At 50.3% G+C, this 14075-nt stretch overlaps 1 protein-coding gene across 2 annotated transcripts in view; it reads right to left on the reverse strand.

Moving 5' to 3' along the window:
• LOC121357170 (microtubule-associated protein 4-like) overlaps window positions 1-14075 on the reverse strand; it is a 61430-nt gene that overhangs the window by 31382 nt on the left and 15973 nt on the right. For both annotated transcript variants that reach the window (XM_041474230.1, XM_041474229.1), the window contains exon 2: window positions 1677-1729. The gene's annotated coding sequence lies outside the window, so the exon portion shown is untranslated. The remainder of the gene's footprint in view (window positions 1-1676; window positions 1730-14075) is intronic.

Consider the following 14075-nt stretch of genomic DNA (forward strand, 5'->3'; position numbering starts at 1 on the left):
GCCCCCTCGGGAACTGGGAGCCCCTGCCAACCTTCCAGGCCCCTCAGGAACTGGGAGCACCTTCCAGGGAGCAACAGCAGGAGCTGGGAATGCCCCAGGGAGCCTGGGCAAGACCCCTCAGGAACTGGGAGCACCTTCCAACCTTCCAGCCCCCTCAGGAACTGGGAGCACCTTCCAACCTTCCAGCCCCCTCAGGAACTGGGAGCACCTTCCAACCTTCCAGGCCCCTCAGGAACAGGGACACAGGAGCCTCTTCCAGTCCCACCATGAACAGGAGCATCAGCCCCACTGAAAATAAAGAGCTCTGCACCTACAGTGTTATCTCTGCATCTGACATTTAAGGATACTGAAAAAAAAAGGCACCTGAGGAATAATTTTATCCCATAACTGAGTTTTAGGAGACCTGTGAGGCTCCTGTGACCTGCAGGCAGTTGCAGGAGATGACAGTGGACAGAGCTGGTGATGGTAAATCAAGGTGTGAGAGCTCTGTCCGTGTGACCCCTCTGCACTCCTGACAGCCAAGGGTGGAACCAGCTCTGCCACTGACAGCTCAGGCCTTTTTACAGGAAAAGGCAGATGGATGGGTCAAATGGGGAAGAAAACAGCAGACATTCCTGTCAGGACTTCAAGACATAACCAGCATTTGAGAACAATCCCAAACTACTCTGCAGAAGACACCTGGGTCTCTCAGTGCACACAAAAATCAGGAATAAATTGCAATTCCTCCCCCAAAGCATATCAGGTGAGCACCTGCACCTCAAACGTCCCCACTGCAGAGCTGATGGCACATTCCAGAACTGGAGCTTTGCTGTGCCTTCCCCCAAAGGACAAATAAGATAAAACTTGCATGATCTGCTGCTCCCAATTCCTAACAAATCAAATCAGACTTGTTTTTCTTAGCCTAGTTTACCCATTTTAATCTTTTGTAGTCCTCTTACTCTGATAAAAAGAAGATTTGAATGACCAAGTTAAACAAGATGCAAGTCCTTTGAAGCAGAAAAGGCAAGGAAACAAAGTCCAAGTGGCCAGAAAGGATAAGCCTGGAGTTCCACACCAGCCCTGTTATCCCAAACAGAACCCCAGCAATGTCTGAAACTTCAATAAATACCTGAAAGGTTGGAGCCCCTCTGCTCTGGAGCCAGGCTGGGAGAGCTGGGAATGTTCCCAGGATGGAGGGACAGGACACAGGGAATGGCTCCCACTGCCAGAGGGCAGGGATGGATGGGAGATTGGGAATTGGGAATTCCTGGCTGGGAGGGGCTGGAATGGAATTCCCAGAGCAGCTGTGGCTGCCCCTGGATCCCTGGCAGTGCCCAAGGCCAGGCTGGACAGGGCTTGGAGCACCTGGGACAGTGGGAGGTGTCCCTGCCATGGCAGGGGTGGCACTGGACAGGTTTAATCCAACTCAAACCTCTCTATGACTCTGTCTGGGAGGATTTTAACTGGCAGGATGTAAAAGAGCAGTAATTAGAAGGTTTATCAGAACAGAATGGGAAGGTGAGTGCATTCCAGCCATGCCTGCTCCACACAAGTTCCCAGGGGCAGAACTCTCATCTCAGATCTCTGGGTGGTGGCTGCAGCTCCCAGCACAGCTGCTCTGGTGCACACACAGCTGTACCAAACCCTGCTTCTCAATGAAACATCTCCTGTTGGGTCAGCAGAAAATCAGTTCCTACCTCAGGAGCAGGTGTTCCCTGGGCAGGTACTTCAGTCCTCAGGAGCTGCTTATCTGCAAGACAAAGCAGAAGGAACTGTGTGAGCAGAGCCTGGGATGGCAGGAGTTAGGGATGCTGGGACATGAGTGCTGTTACTCAGAATTAACTGAGACCTGGGAGGTTTTGCTGCAGTCCCCCTCAGCAATCCAGGCAGCTTTTCCTGGTGTTCCCTCCTCAGCAGCAGTAAGATCTCCTGATGCTGGGGTCAGGAGGGAGGGAGGGGATCCTGCCCCTCTGCTGAGCCCTGGTCAGGCACAGCTGGGGTGTCGTGTCCAGCTCTGGGCTCCTCAGGCCAAGGAGCTGCTGGAGAGGGTCCAGCAGGAGCCACAGAGATGTTCAGGGCTCTGGGGCATCTCTGATGAGCAGAGACTGCAGGAGCTGGGCCTGCTCAGGCTGGAGAAGGGAAAGCTCCCAGGGATCCCATCAATCCACACAAATCTCCCAACCTGTGTGCCAGGAGAAGGCTGCCAGACTCTGCTCAGTGACAGGACAGGGAGCAGTGGCCACAAACCAAACCACACCAGCTGCAGCTCAGCAGCAGGAACAGCCTCTGCCCATGGAGGGGCAGAGCCCTGGAACAGCTCCCAGGGGGGCTGCAGTCTCCTCTCTGGAGACATCCCAGACCCCCTGGACACAGCCCAGGGGACCCTGCCCTGCCAGGGGGGTGGCCTGGGTGACACCCAGAGGTCCCCCCACATTCCAACCACCCTGTGATTGCTATTTCCCATCAACACTTGCTCAGCTGTTCAGGATATTCCATGAAAACTGTGAGCCACTTCTCCCTCCTTGCACACCTTAATAGGTTTCTCCAAACACAGCATTAAATCTGAATTAATCTGGGCTGATCAGGACGTCCCTGGCCTAAGCAGCATTTCAGGTGCTCAATGAATGGCTTAAGAGCTCACAGGGCTCTGCCAGTCCCTGTCACACCTGCCCAGCCACCTGTGACAGCCACATCCCAGTCACGAGCCCCCTGATCTGCTGCAGCTCTTTTCCTGCTTTTGCCATGATTCCAGGGCAGCTGCTCCCACCAGATTTACCAGGAACCATCTCCTGACCTGGCTGTCCTGTTCCAAATTTTTCCATTTCAATATTTTTACATTCTGTTGATAATGTTTCTTAATTGTGAAGCAAACACAGCTGTTAAAAAAAAAATTCTATCCCAGTAATTACACCTTCTAGCCCCCTTGCAGAAGAGAACACAAACTGAGCCACAGAGTTAAAGCATTTCAATCCACATGGAGAAATAAATGATCAACTTGTTCTCCACCACTGCAAGTCATGCAGCCAATCTCCCAGGAAAACACCATCTCAGTACCTGCCCAGCAGTCAGACAGAAACACCAAGCCATGTTCCTCTCCCCTCAGATGGACATTTCGTGTTCCGGGGAAATGAAATGCCAGAGCTTTTAGCTAAATGAGGAAACAGCCCAGTGGAAAGTGTCATTTTAAATGCTTCAGTGAAGCACTCAGGAGTGAGAAAAGCCTTCCAGAAGAGTCCTGCTCCCTCCAGGAGGGTCGGGAAGGGGAGTTACCACATTAATTAAGGAAAGGACTCAGCTGCACCAGGTGCTCAGTGCCCTCCCCAGAGGGACACAGCTAACACACACCACAAACCAACACCACACCTCCTTCCTCCACACCCTTATTGGCAGGTGAGCCATCCTGTGACAAACTGGGACATCAGGGTCCCTCTGCAGCTCCTTCCCCCCGGAGAACACCCCCAGCCCCTCCCAGGGCACCACAGCCCCACTGGCTGCTCCCTTGGCCTCCAGCCCACAGCTCTTGCTGTGATCCACTCTCACACAAGAGATTCCAATCTCTTTGCACTGAAACCACCAAAACTTTACCTTATTTGTTAAGAAAAACAAGCCAGAGACCTCTCTTTTCAGGCAGAATTGAAGAAAATGAGAAGCAGGAGCTCCTTTTTTAGTGCTGCTCCAGTTGAAATGGGGCAGTGCTGGGTCAGCCTGGTAACTGTGAGATAAAATCCACCACAGCTTCTTGGTCTGGGCAAACCAACTTTTTCTGTGGTAAAGCTGCACCTCTGATTGCTATCCAAATAACCCCTGAAGGCAGAATTCCTGCACTGTGGGGGTCTTAACTGCCCCCATTGTAAAATTGATGCTCTTTAAGTTAGGGGGTGTTCTCACTGACAAGCAGAAGTGTTAGACATCTAAAAAGTGACAGATTTGCTGAAATTGAAGTTGTGGCTGCAAAGATTTCTTCTTATGTGTTGGGTCTTAAAATTATCTGAGAGGTATCACCCCATCCCCTCACATGATAAACTGAGGAAGACTCTGGCTGTTCCAGAAGCCTTGCTGAAGAGGAGAAAACCCATATATCCAGCAAATCCCAACTCCTGTGGCCCATGGTTATCCAGGACCGCTCTCCTGTTTGGAGAAATACCTCTGAGAACTGTTTTAAGGAGTTTAACTGTATTAATGCCCCTGCATTGTGACCCCAAGCTCCCAAGTTCCTTCCTCCCCAGCACTGTTTCCCAGAGCTGCCATGGAGAAGCAGCAGCCAGGCAAGCAGGGATCTCAGGAATGGCACTCCCCAGTGAGCCTGCCTGCACTATCAGGAACAGGCACTGCCTGGCCTGCAGACTGCCCGTGTTTGCCTTCCCTGTAAGATCCAGTTCCACATCCTGCACCAGCAGTTCTTGTTCCTCAGCTCCTCTGCTCCCCATCCTGTTAGTACAGAGCATTCCAACTTCAGAGATTCCCCTCCCAGAAAAACTGCATCCCTGCATCCCATTAGCACACTGACTACCCCAGGTTCCCACCCAGGAGCTCAGCAAGCACACCCCATCCCTAACACGCTGTTATTCCAGGGAGTTCCAAAACCATATCCACATTTCAGGGCAAACATCAACAATCCCCTTCAGGTTTTTGTAATTTTGAAGGTTCTTACTACTTTTAGTAGCACCTTCTCATCTCTACCAGTTTGCAGTGACAGCCCTTTGGAGATGAACTCCCAGCTCTGCCTGGTCCTGGGGAAAAGCACCGAGCCCATCCTGGTCAGCCACCCAAAAAGGATGTGAGGCAGCAACTGTCCCCATCCACCTCGCTAAAGGATCAGCACTGGATAGTCTCCAGCTCCAGCAACCCAGGGCTTTCTGTGTGCACAGGGATTGTCTCAGCCCCTGCTCACACAGGGAGCAGAGCAGTGCTCTGGATTACCACTGATCCCAGCCAGGTGGAATGCACTCCAGTGCCACTGAGGTTGTAACAAAGAAAGAATGTGCCATTCCCCATCTCAGAAGTCCTTATCAGCTCCCTTAAATTCCCTGAACAAGCAGCACTTTCTGTTTTCCCACCCCAAATTCAGGAGTGTTTGTGTGCCTTGCAGGAGAAAGCCCCTCAGCCTTTGAGTTTCCTGTTCCCTGACCCTTCAGGCCTGGTCTCCAAAGCTCTGGATAAACAGCTCCCTTTAAATAGCTCCTGTCTCCAACACATGAAGATCACTGAGAGAGGAGCCAGGAGGGGCGTTGCCCATCCCAGCTCCAACATTCCACATGCAAAGCAATCCCAGGGTGTCGGGTGCCTGCTCCAAAGGCAGAGGCTGGTGAACCCTGAGCTAAATATACACAGTGGCCATGAAATCCAGGTTGGGCAGCTCAGATTTCCATCCCTGGCTCTTCCCAGCAATAACTACAACAACGTGACAAGGAATCACAGAATGGTTTGGGGTGGAAGGGACCTTAAAGATCTCACTGGAATCCCTGCCATGGGCAGGGACAACTTCCCTGAGAAGGAAAATTGCCTTTATGGCCACAACCCCCTACGATGTGTCCCTGTCTATTCCTGAACTCACCAAGATCCTAAACCAAGAGTTTATTCACAAATGTATGATGGACTTTTTTCTTTCATGGGCACCACTGGCAGATACCTCAATGAATCTTTGTTCAGCATCAAACTCCTGTTCCCACACTGGCATGAGGCATCTGGATAAAGCTGACAGTAAATCCTAGGAGAAATCGAGAAGGGAGCTGGGAAGGGGCTCAGCCTGGAGAAAAGGGGGCTCAGGGGGGACCTTGTGGCTCTGCACAGCTCCTGCCAGGAGGGGACAGCCAGGGGGTCGGGCTGTGCTCCAGGGAACAGGGACAGGAGGAGAGGGAACGGCTTCAGGCTGGGCCAGGGCAGCTCAGGGTGGACAGCAGCAGGAATTTCCCCATTGAAAGGGGGATCAGGGATTGGAAGAGGCTGCCCACAGAGGTTTGGAGTGCCCATCCCTGGAGGTGTCCAAGGAACATCTGGATGTGGCACTCACTCAGCGCTCTGGGCCGGGAACAAGATGGGGATTGGACACAGCTTGAACTCTGTGGCATTGGAGATCTTTTCCACCCCAAATGATTCTGGGATTTGAAAGAGACTGCTTTTACATTCAATTCCAGGCTTTTGAGTGGAGCTTCTCCCAAGAGAAGTTGAGTTAGACTAATAATTTAAAGAGTCTTCAAAACACAGGATGTATTTCCACTGCACTTGAAGAGTGAAGCATTTTCTAGGGAAATATTCATGAGCAGCAAGTCGGAGCTCCACGGCAGTCACGCAAGTCCTACTGCTTGGAGAAGGAGATGATCCTCCCCAGTCCCAGGTAGAACATGGGAGGATGAAGGCCTTCCACTGCAAAGCAAGCAGATACTCTCTGGCAGCATCCACATTTCACCCTTATTAGAGGGGACAGACTTTAAAATGAGAGTCTTGGGCAGCAATTCGGGCTGACAAAGTTAAAGCCCAGTGAGGTTCATACAGTCAGACAGGAAATAAGCAGCTGCACAAGCTGGGCTGTTTTTATAGCACCACGGATTTGGGGATGTCAGGAGCAATCTGAAAAGAAGAAACAACGTGCAATGACTCTGGGAAGTCGAGGAGTGACTCACAGGGTGCCACAGTGCCAGTGTCAAGGACCAGCCAAGGACCTTCCCAAAGGGCTCTGGAGGGCTGGGCACTGCAGCAAGGGCTGCACTCACCTGGGAAGGAAAGTTCCACAAGCCAGAGCCCTCTGGCTTGTGAGTGCCTGAGAGAGGAACATGGGAGAGACTGTGTTACACATAAACTCTGTGTGACAGGAGGCTGCAAACACCCAGAGAAGGCTGAGATGAAGGACTTCGACACAAGCGATGCGTAGAAGGATTCAAAGATCTTTCTGAAGCATCAAAACAAGCCAAAAAAAAACCCTTAACATCCAGATTCGCACCAAAAAGAAAGCCAGCACCAACAGGCAAGGCAGAAATTGCCCTTGGTGAGAATCAGCAAAGCCTGTCCGTGCTCAGCAGAAGCTCAATAAAAAAAGAAAGTGATTTAAGCAAGAGCGAAGTGTCTCTTTTCACAGCTGAAGGACTCTGCTGCTCACAGGACTGAATTAGCTAAAATTAGCTCTCACAGTTGCATTCTCACCAGCACCTCGAGCTTCCCGTGTGGATGAGTAGTTTTGGTGAAAGCAGCTTTAATTTGGATTCAGAGCATGCAAATTTAAGGAGAATAGTGATTTCTGACCAGCTCCTTCCATGAACACTGATGCATAAAAAACACTGACTCTCACATTCAAGTTTAATCCTCTTCTGAAATATTTATTTTTGGAACAATTCAGGGAACAGCAAGCCTTCAGCCCAGACGAACTACATCTAAAAATAGAGGGCTTAAGAATTCAGGAATTCTTCCTACTGTTGTGTCTGATCAATACAGATCCACTGTGACTCCTGTCATCTGCTTTATTTGTCAAAGCACGTCCCCCCACCCACCCCCTGCCAGCGATACCCAACCTGCATCTTCTGGCACACTACAGGCCAGAAATAGCATTTCTAATGATCTGAGATTCATAAAGACTCAGTTGCACACACATTATGCATTATACAAGGAGCAGCAAGAACAGAGTCAAGTCCTGAACTATGAAATCATCCTTCAAGGCTGGAGCTCCTCCAGTGCCCATCCTGCCCTGGCTGGGGAGCATTAATGAGCTCTTTGATGGCAACAAGGAGAAGAAGCAGCTTTCATTATCCAAATGTCATTTGTCCACTAATGAGAGGCTCTAAGCCTTCCTGAGATGCCTTCCTGCAGTAGGAAGGAATGGGAAGCTCCTCAATGCCACAGCTGAGTTAGAGTGACCAGGAACATCCTCACAGATTAAATCCTGCCCTCCACACCAGGCTGCTACATGCAAACAGATCTGAGAATGGTCCTGGTCCATGGCAGCTCTGGAACAGCACCCACCAGTGTGTGGGACAGGATTTCTGCCTGGGGTCAAAGGCTGCAAGAGCAGATCTCCTGAAATAAAACATCCCAGCACTACCAGAAATCACCAAACATCAGGTAACTCAGCAGCACAAGGGTAGCCAGAGACACCAGACTGTGAGCAGCTCTTAGTGAACTTTTTTTTTATACTCACATCACCCCAGCTTCCTGGGAGCTCCAGCAGTCCTGTTCACCTGCCACTACACAAGAGCAAACCAGCACAAAAGCCTCCCCAGCCCACAACTGGAACAAATAGGGCATTTGTAAGGGATTATCTCTCAGTACCTTTTTAAAAATTCACATTTTTGCTGGTTTTTACAAAGTCTTTCACAAAGTCTCTCAGCCAAGGTGTACGAGGCTGTTCAACAGGTCCAACACGAGGATGCTCCTGTTACTGCACACACACCACACCCAGAGCAGCAGCAGCAGGACACGGCTGCTCCCCCACAGCTCCCTGGCAAGGCTGGGGATGCTTCCAGAACAGCCCCTGAGGTTTATTCCACTTTCACCCATGACAAACCCCGGCTGTGCAGATCCAGGGGACAGTGGAATGGTCAGCAGTGTTACGGACAGCCAAAAACCAGAACGTGCAGGTGTGTCCTGCCTGCACCAAAGGGGCTTAGACAAAAGACAGAGAGAGAAAATGGTGATAGGACAAGGGGAGATGGGTTTAAACTGAGAGAGGAGAGATTTATATCAGATATTGGGAAGGAATTCCTGGCTGGGAGGGTGGGCAGGCCCTGGCACAGGGTGCCCAGAGCAGTTGTGGCTGCCCCTGGATCCCTGGCAGTGCCCAGGCCAGGTTGGACAGGGCTGGGAGCAGCCTGGGACAGTGGGAGGTGTCCCTGCCATGGCAGGGGTGGCACTGGGACGACCCTTAAGGTCCCTTCCTTTCCAACCCAAACCACTCCATGACTCTGTATCAAACCCATGCACCCCAGAATGGAGAACTCCCTAATCCCAGTGGAACTACAAAACATCGGCTTTGCTCAGCTTTGGAAAAGGAAAACCAAGAAGGAAACTTCAGGCACCAACAGGGATTTTACCAAGCTACACCAGATTAAGTAATGTGGTCTGCAGTGTCAGCTCAGGCCCTGCTGTGGGCAAACAGGAGCAAAGTTTGGCTTTCCCATCCCCTTGGGCCCTGCAGGCTGCCACAGCAACAGCTTCAAAACCCAACAGCTCCTGGAGAATTCCCAACTGTCCCTGACATTTAGTAGTGTAAGAAAGCATGAAAATTCATGAGACTGAGATCTCCTTATGTTTTCAAGGTTGATGCCTGCCAGGTTTCATAACTCAAGTGCCCCAGCTGCCCATTAATATCTGCTCACCTAGACCAGGTCACAGCCTCCTCCCGTGTCCCTGTCCTGGGGCATGGAGGGGATTATCCATGGGGACGTGTGGGTGGCACGCAGCTGCAGGTCTCAACTCAGGACAGCTACTGGACCTCAGTGAGCACTTCAAAACCCACCTGTTTTATGGGATTTTATGGGAAAGGATCCATGCAGACATCAGTGGGTGCTCCTGGAGCTGAGCTTTGCTTGGTGCTTGGGAATGGAGCATTTCACAGGGACTCCAGCGTGGTGGAACCACTGACCTGTGCTGCTTCACCCCAACTCACAACTGCCCCAGTCCTGACCTAAAAATACAACAGGGATTTTGGATTTATTTAACTCCTGGCTTTTCAGGCTGGAAACTTGTTATGGCAGTAGATTTTGCACGGATGCTTCAGAGGACAAAAGGAGAAAAATACCTAAGTCCAAGAGAATACAGGCTGGCAGCACAGACAGGATTTATTTTGTCTAGTGTCAAAATAGGTAAACCATAGAATGAGAATTCCAGGGACAGATTCAGGTTCCAGGTAAACCATAGAATGAGAATTCCAGGGACAGATTCAGATTCCAGGTAAACCACAGAATCACACCTCCCACTGTCCCAGGCTGCTCCCAGCTCTGCTCAGCCCGGCCTTGGGCACTGCCAGGGATCCAGGGGCAGCCCCAGCTGCTCTGGGCACCTGTGCCAGGGCCTGCCCACCCTCCCAGCCAGGAATTCCTTCCAAAGATCCCATCTAAACCTACTCTCTCTCAGTTTGAACCACTCCCCCTTGTCCTATCTTAGCTGAAGTCCCTCTCCATTTTTTGTTGGCTTCTAGACTAGAGAGCATCCTCCATTTAACTACAAAAGTTAATGACATTCCAAAATCATTGCAGAGACAACATGAAGTGTCAGAATCAATTCAAACCAAACCCACTCAGAATATGAGCATATTCCAGAAGTTTTCAGAAGATTTGTTACCTGGAAGTTTTTCATGGAAAAGCCGAGATTAGCAAGAATTAAGCAGTATCTGTGTCCTGAGATACCAAAACTACTAAAATATTGAACTCCTGATTACACAGTGACTCTGTCAGGACCCCACTGGGATTCAGCTGGGCAGAAGTCACTCATGTAACATCCCAAATTCTCCTGGCAAATTCAGGAGAAGCCTCAAAACATCACTTGGGGACAGTGCCCAACACCTGACAGAACTTGCACCTCAGCTTAGGCAGAGCTTTGGTAGGTCAGCTCTGAGTGATCCCCAGCACAAGCAACCTCTCTCCACTGCAGAAACAAGAATTTGGGCACTACCAGGGTGCAGGAGAACCAGAGAAAACCAACACTCTCCTGCTGTTGCAAATTTCCAGCTAAAATCAGAGCAGATTTGTTCTGGGAGATGCAAGCAGACAGTGATACCTGTACCTGGGGAAAGGGGAGCTGGGAGATCAAGGTCAGGGCAGTGCAGCTAGATAGGGTTAAGGTCATTAACATTTATTTCTTTGCCTCTCAGCTCACAGATCACATTTCCAAGGCATAAAGACACTCACCTTACCCAAGCTTTTCAGACTGAGATTGAAAAACAAACCCACCAGCAAAAAAAAAAAAAAAAAAAAAAAAAAAAAAAAAAAAAAAAAAAAACATTTTAAAAGGAGGATTTTTCTTTTTTTAAACAAACCCACCAGCAAAAAAAAAAAAAAAAAAAAAAAAAAAAAAAAAAAAAAAAAAAGTCCATTTATAAGAGGTAAGTTTCCCTTTGTTAAAGGTGCACTGGAAAAGCAACCAGTCAGAGTAAGAGCCAAAGCCATCTTGTGGATAAATTCTTGGATGAGCTGGAACACAATCATTTATTCTGCATCAAAATAATGGCTTTTAGGGATTTTTAAGCAGTGTCAAGTCTTAGCAAATTCAAGGCAACAGTGGCCGGTGCTGAAATTACCTGATAAATCCTTTAGATGTTTATTTACAACTGTAGTAGAGTAATTAAGGTTTCTAAAGAAAAAAAAGTTTCTAAAGCAAACAACATTAACAAAAAAAAACTGGAACAGAAGATGAGCAGTCACTTCCCGTTATGCAACTGTCTGAAAAAACAGATTTGTTCAATTCAGCATGAAAAACTGGGCTCCCACCATCAGCTGCTGACAGGTTACAACAAGGTGCAGACAGCTGTGTTAAACCAGAACCCAGGAGCAAATGCTGCAGGAGCTCAGACAGACAGGGGAAAGGGTGCTGGGCACACAGACCCCAGACACACCCTGGAGGGCTCCAGGGCTGGCACCGTCCCTCCAGCCTGCCCTAAACCTGCAGGGTGCTGCTGAACAGCTCCTAATTATAGGTTTTTAAATGTATCTCTGCTTATAGTCATGGCAGGGCCAGTCCGAGGTGGGGAGGGCAGGAGCATCCCAGAATTAAGAAGGGGAAGGAGCTCCAAGGTCACCAAGTGCCCACCCTGTGCCAGTGTCCACCTTGTCCCCAGCCCGGAGCACTCAGTGCCACATCCAGGAATTCCTGGGGCGAAAAGCCCAGCTGTTCCTATGTCCATCTACACTTTCACTTGTTCCTGGCAGGGACACAAACCCATCCCTGCCGCTGGTCACCCACCAGACCCACAGGAAAGCAGGAGTGCTGAGGCCATGGGGGTGCAGGTGTGTGAGACCCCCCTGCAGAGCTGCCCCAGAGCCAGCAGCACACGGTCCTGGAGCTGCTGCAGGGCTGGAGCCAGGCTGGGAGAGCTGGGAATGTTCCCTGGAGAGGAGAAGGCTCCAGGGAGAGCTCAGAGCCCTGCCAGGGCCTGAAGGGGCTCCAGGAGAGCTGGAGAGGGACTGGGGACAGGCATGGAGGGACAGGACACAGGGAATGGCTCCCACTGCCAGAGGGCAGGGATGGATGGGACATTGGGAATTGGGAATTCCTGGCTGGGATGGAATTCCCAGAGCAGCTGTGGCTGCCCCTGGATCCCTGGCAGTGCCCAAGGCCAGGCTGGACAGGGCTTGGAGCAGCCTGGGGCAGTGGGAGGTGTCCCTGCCATGGCACTGGGTGATCCCTAAGTTCCCTTCCAGCCCAAACCATCCTGGGATTCCAGGATCCAGCAAAGCTCCTTCACTGCTGCTCTGTCCCTGCACTGCCAGGCTCCACTGCCAGCACTGCACTCCCACTCCAGGGATACACCCAGGAGCTGGGAACGCTCCCTGGAGCTGGGAATGCAGTGACACTGGCCTGTGCACCACATCTGACAGCTACTGAGGAACCCAAAGCTGTGGCAGAGCCCTGCTGCTCAGGAGTTGGGGATTTGAGTCAGCCCCACCACGATGGATCCACCGCTCCCGCTGCGCTCGCGGGCACGAGCTGCTGCAGCCCCAACTCCTTCTCCCACAGCTTTGAAGACAAATTCCAGTGACAAGGGAGAGAAGTCCAACACGTTGTCTCACATGTAATTCTGTTATTTTCACTGTGCTCAGCATTTCTTTAGTTGGCAGAAATAAAAGATTTGTACTGAAGCTGCAGCAGCCTCCAGACCTTCCGGCCTCCCCTCCACGCAGATATTGCAATTTAACCTGGAAGCAGCATGAGGCTCCCAGTGCCTCAAGGACAACAAAGCAGCTTATCAGGGTGAGAAACTGAAAGAACAAAGAATAATACAACTTCTGGCGTTTAAAGTTGACTTAGAATGAAGCAAGCTCTGTGTTTCTGGCACATCACTGAATTCCCACTCAGCAAGATCCCGGTGTCAGCCCCCACAAGCATTGCACAGGATGAATATTCAGGGTTTGCCCTTACTACAAGTAGTTTTCCCAATCAACTGCTTATTTTAAAGCTGCAACAATTTTGTAATTTTAAAAACAGAAGCAGGTAGAAAGCACAGAAGGCACACTGAATCACCATACTATGTTTCAAAAGAAGTCACTTAAAATTATGAAGCCAAGAGCCACTGATACGTAATTTTTAATTTCAATCTTGCCTGGCTCCACCTCAAGACCTAAGTGATGTTTCTCAGGGAAGATTGGGACCACATTTCTTCACTCTTCTGTAACCTCTTATCATTAGAGAGGTTTGGGTTGGAGGGACGTTAAGGACCACCCAGGGCCACCCCTGCCATGGCAGGGACACCTCCCACTGTCCCAGGCTGCTCCCAGCCCTGTCCAGCCTGGCCTTGGGCACTGCCAGGGATCCAGGGACAGCCACAGCTGCTCTGGGCACCCTGTGCCAGGGCCTCACCATGCCCACAGCCAGAATTTCTCCCTAATAAACAATTCAAATCCACCCTCCTTCAGGTCAAAGCCATGCCCCCTTGCCCTGGCACTCCAAGCCCTTTGTAAAGAGTCCCTCTCCAGCTCTCTCCATGTACCTCCAATCAATGCAAATGCCAGGAAAACAAATACAGCAAATCCACAATCCAAACTGGTGCTGAGCTCACCTGGACCCCTGGGGATGGCCCCACACTCCCAGCACGACCCCCAGCCCACGCTGGGAGCAGCCAACAGCTCCAGCCCTGCCCAGTGCCCAGCTGGGCACCAGGATGAGCTCATTCCCAGCAGCAAACTCCATCAAAAAGCTTTTTGTTACAAGCTGCTGTCGTTCAGTTTGCTTGGTTTTTGGATTAATTAGTAAAGATGTTTTACTGAAAGATCCACTTTATTATTCAGAAAATGTTCAGTACTTCCCCCTCCTTCTCTCACACTTCTACCTCTTTAGGTTTAGAATATTTATAAGGCATTTTAAAAATTTTTAGCCAAATTGTTAGAATCATGAGGAGATGAATTCTGGAGGGGTTGTGGAGGGGTTTTTTCTTTGGGTTTTTTTTTTTTTTCCTTCTT

Source organism: Pyrgilauda ruficollis, unplaced genomic scaffold (assembly GCF_017590135.1).
Source record: "Pyrgilauda ruficollis isolate IOZ18807 unplaced genomic scaffold, ASM1759013v1 scaffold319, whole genome shotgun sequence".
In the NCBI taxonomy this organism is placed as follows: Eukaryota; Metazoa; Chordata; class Aves; order Passeriformes; family Passeridae; genus Pyrgilauda; species Pyrgilauda ruficollis.